Genomic DNA, 4,945 nt, shown 5'->3' with positions numbered 1-4,945 from the left:
GCTTATGAGTGTGAAACACAGGCACAATCTGGAAAACAAATACCACCTGCTACGTGAATACAAAGCTGGCTGCTGAAAGCGAAAAAATATTCTATGTTTAAATATTACAAATGACATGCATGGTGTTGAAAACAACCAGTTCTGACAAAGCATTTCCCACCAACTACTCTCACAGAGCGTGATTTCAAACGATTCGCTTAAATAAGTTGGTGTCGTCTGGTTGCATTTCATCCGTCTAATCAGTCCCTGGCTTTTCTCTGTCACGGACACATTTAATAGCCTCTCGGTGTCTGTTTAGTTATGGAGTTATGTTGTAATATCTCCCATAAGTCAATGTATTCACCGAGAGGTCAACCTTTTATGGATTGGATTGTAAGTTATAAAAGTTACAGTCTCGTCCATATGAAATCGGCCTCAGTGTTTGCAGAGTGCACAATGATGCAAATTCTAAAATAATCCAGTATTTACATCAAAACCAGACAGATATTCCCTCGCATTTCCCTCCAACAATGTAGCTTTCCTCCCTTCCTTTGTATCCACCTGTCACTCAGCCATCGGACTGTCTGTCTCTTATCCCTGAATGTCAAGTGACGTTCAGTGGGGTTGCTGTTCCGCTCTGTAAATATGACGGGCGAGGCCTTTGACAGAGAAAAGGGATCATGTGGAGGTGTGCGGAGGTGTGGGTGTGTTTGTGTGCGTTTGGGAACATAAAAGCTGCGAATTACACAGGGAGATAAGGTCGATGTGAACGCTGCAGACACTGAAAACCCTCCTTTAGCTGTCAATGTAAGTAAGGAGTTGCTAAGTTGCTCTCATGTGTTTGTAAGCAGTAAGGAAGAGCAAACGTTGTTACAATACATAAACTAGTAAAGATATTCAAAGATGACCATGACTTTAAACCTGAGTAATATATATATATTCCTTTATAAAGCAATTGATTTTCCCTGACCGGGAATCGAACCCGGGCCACGGCGGTGAAAGCGCCGAATCCTGACCACTAGACCATCAGGGACGTTTATAATATACCAAAAAATATGTGACGTGATAAAGGAAAACCTAAAATCTCCTTGTAATTTACACTGAAACATTGACTATAGTCCTTTAATAAAATTGCTATACAATTTTTCTGAATATGGCTAAAATTTTGTGCATTTATAAGGATTAAAGTAACTAACGTTTAAAAAAAAGAGAGAACAACTCTTTGCTGTAAATAGAGGTTTAACCTTTATTTCTTTTTAACAAACCATCCATCCGTTGTCTATAACTGCTTGTCCATGTAGTTTGTCCATGTTTACGCATTGCTAGGTAGGATGTGTTTATTATGGAAAAGAAGATATTAAACCACATTTCTACATTTGTGTAATGTTTTTTAGACCACTTTTGCTTCTGTTGATTAAATATTTTTTGGTTGAATTAACTTGGAATTTGTTTCTTGGCTTTAGAGGCTTTTATTTTACAGTAATGTAAAACAGGAAGTGGGCAGAGAGACAGGAGGGAAGACATGCGCTAAGGGAACCGAGGACGGGAGCTGACCTCCGGACGGCCATGTTGAGGTCTGTCGCCTCTGCATATGAAGCTCCAACCACTGCACCATGCAACGCTTGACGCAGTTGTTATTGATAGCTTAAACTACGTTTTTTGTTGTTTAAGCTTTTACCTATCAGCCATTTCTAGTACCCAAATTGCCAGAATTTGCCTGTTTTTAAACACCAGTCTTTTAAAAAAGAAAATTGGATAAAAGGGGGTTACTTCTGGAAATGTAATTTATCACACGAATTTATATTTTGCTCAAGTTGCTAGTTTCTGGACTGCTGCCAGGGGAACTGTGTTAGTTTCTTAAACAAGTAGACAATTTAAGGAGGAGTTCAACTTTGATTAACAGCCTGTTTACCAATGACTCAACATACCACACCAAAACAACATTGCATATAAAAAACAAAAAAAACTTATGTAAGGTTTTAAGCTGACATTTTAAGTTAAACGGTGAATGAAATATCTTTTAGTCGATTCTTAATGCATGACAAAACGTTGCATGCAATTCTACAGGTCAGAGAAATGAGTAGATTTTGTTAATGAATTTCTAAACATTTATCATTAAAACCTGTCCCAGTTACGCTCCTTCAATGGCGTCAATGCCTTGTATTGATTTATAGACTCTAAGGTAATTAATAATGCGTGTCTTTGGTCGTGATTCGTTCAAAGGGAAAAGAAAAGCAGCATACCTTTTAATCAATTTTACAGACATGGCAACAAATAGTGATTTTCTGCAATCACACAAACATAAAACTGTACTTTAACATCCCATAATTGCAAATTTATTTGCACTATAAAGCCTAATAAATTACTTAGGGTTCAAACAACTATTTCACCCAGGAGTAATTACTGAATCAATTCATGGTAAAGTCTCAATTTTAAGGAAAGAGGGCAGTTTAAATAATTTTACCACTTCAGCTCCTGAAATTGCAACTTCGGGGTCAGGTTTTAGGGTTCAGCTCAGTTAATTCTTCACATGAAACGGCACATCAAAGCCTCTGGCCCTGACCGGCCACGCCGTTATGGCACAAACCTTTTTTAAAACAACTGATAGGGAGACAAAGGAGGCTGCAGCATACTTTCTTTGGGTGATATGAGCAAACAGTTAATGGCGTTTACTTAAGATTAACGGGACTCACCACCAAACGAGCCCAGTGCGTTAGAAAGAGAAAGAGCAAGCAGAGAGGAGAAACAGGGGGAAAGAACAAAAGGAGAGGTTCATTATAGTCCACATTGTGGCTGGTCTGTTTGTTGGGTGTGTCTGAGGAGTGGAGGAATGTTATGTTTAGAAGTGAATAATTTGCTCAGGCTCTGAATGACACATGCAGGTACAACTCTACCTGAACACGAGGACAGATGGAAACAACAACTAAAAAAAGTGGTTTAAGTGGAATAAAACAGAACAGAACAATAACATTAAGAACCTTTTTGAGAGTTTAACATTAAGAAGAGGTCTTTCTACAAACAGTAAACATCAACTCTCCACGACCTTTGCTGGTAGCTATGGCTCTCCAACAAAAAGATTAAGTAAAGTTTTGTAATTTCTGCCTGGAGGTCAACTTCGATACTCTGCTTAAGTTTTAAAGTACCTCATAATATGTTCATACGCAGCTTCAAAATAAGCTAAATTTGTTTGATCAAAAGTTTGCAGGGTTTTCTAAAAGTGAATTTCGCTGCTTTTTCACTCATTTCCAGTCTTTGTGCCAGACGATGAAGACACATTGCTCAGTGTTGTCTGCTTAAAAATGAGACAAATGAGCAGGTAGGTCAGGGAGAAATCAAATAATAGCAGATTACAGATATGCACCACCACCATAATCAGAAAAACAACAACAAAAAAGACAGACTTGTGTCTTTTAGGAAGAAAAGAAGATGATTCACACAAGACAAGATGCAACCATCATCTGCTCCAGCAGGTCTCCAATCCAGATCTGAACCGGGTTCACAACTCATTTTAAGTCCATGTTAATCTAAGGCTCAGCTGACAGCTGTGAGAGCGTGACCTGAACACAGAGCATCAGCATGTTGTTGTAACACTAATTGTTATTCATTTTAGAAATCATTTGCAGAACACTTGCTCTTGCTCAAACGCTAGCCCCCAAGTTCTGTCCACACATATTCATCGCGACTGAAACCTCAAAGAGATGCTCTGAGCCTAATTATCAATGAGTAATATCAAAACAGAGACAGTAAGCTAACATTAGCCTAGCATTTCAGCAAACATTTCTCTGTGCAAAGATCCTCAGCTTTTACAGGAGACATTTTGCAGCTGTGTCATGAAATAAATCAAGTTATACATGTTTTAGGTGAATAGCTGATAGTACAAGTTGGAGATTTAGGTCATCCTTCAAAAACTCAGTTAACCCCGGATCAGAAAAGACACTTTGATGTGTTGCTTCTTCACTTTCATACTGTGTGCAACTTTTTATTTAGTAGCAAAAGTACTAAAATAAAACAAAAGACTTTATAAAATGGTCTTTTTAAAAAACAAAAACAAAAAACCTTTTTCTACTGAAATGTTGAAACGTTATACAATACATGTTAAGGATGTGTTAGTTTATTCGAACATTGAACTCTGAACCTAAGAACAGAAAAATAGAAAATCTGTTTAAAAAACAACAAAATTTTACATTCTCTTGTTTACTTGTGCATAAGGATTGGTTAATTTGCTTCCTTTATTCTTGTGTGCAAAGAAACACAATTTGTTGAGCTACAAAAAGTGATCGTTAATGCAGTTTAATATTAAGAAACATAACATCAGCACGGCTATTTTCCTGTAAAAGGAACATTGGAGAAGTATTTTCGGCATGAAGAGCCATTTCTTTTGCTTGTAATTTGTAAGCAAATACAATAAAAAGGACTGATTGGTTTTTCAGCCCTTTAACCTCAATTAAAAAGAAACTAATATGAACCTTTAAACATAAATTTGAAAAGCTCAATCTACTTTATACCAGGTGTTTTTTTTTTGCCATTATATCTTTAAAAAAATTTGGATAACTTAAAATGTATTTCTGGTTGGAGGCACGCTGTAGGAAAGTCATTGTACCACAGTATGTTTAAACTATTATTTGCATCTAATAATAGTATCTGAAGCTTAATCAGGAAATAACTAAACTATACATCACCAGATATGTCTAAAACTTTTAAACTTCATGTTGTAAACAATATAGATGAAGAACTAAGACTTCAGTTAATATTTGGTGAATAATTGTTTGTCGTTACTTGAATTTCTGTTATTTTCCACATATTTGTGGTTTTGATGCCGACAGTAATAATATACTTTCCAATTTCCTTATTTGTGTGGAACTCAACGTATAATGCGGCAGAAGTCTCCTAACTTTGGTCAGTTTGGCTTATTTTTCTCATATCTGACAGGCGTGATTGGATTGTTAAACTTTACTCTCCAGACAGA

At 36.6% G+C, this 4,945-nt stretch overlaps 1 non-coding gene across 1 annotated transcript; it reads right to left on the bottom strand.

The window, feature by feature from the left end:
* Positions 1-940: 940 nt before the first annotated feature.
* Positions 941-1,012, bottom strand: trnae-uuc (transfer RNA glutamic acid (anticodon UUC)). The gene has a single exon. It is a non-coding gene; the product is annotated as a tRNA-Glu (tRNA).
* Positions 1,013-4,945: the final 3,933 nt, after the last annotated feature.

This window comes from Xiphophorus hellerii, chromosome 19 (genome assembly GCF_003331165.1).
Source record: "Xiphophorus hellerii strain 12219 chromosome 19, Xiphophorus_hellerii-4.1, whole genome shotgun sequence".
NCBI lineage: Eukaryota > Metazoa > Chordata > Actinopteri > Cyprinodontiformes > Poeciliidae > Xiphophorus > Xiphophorus hellerii.
This window is presented reverse-complemented; position numbering and strand designations above follow the sequence as displayed.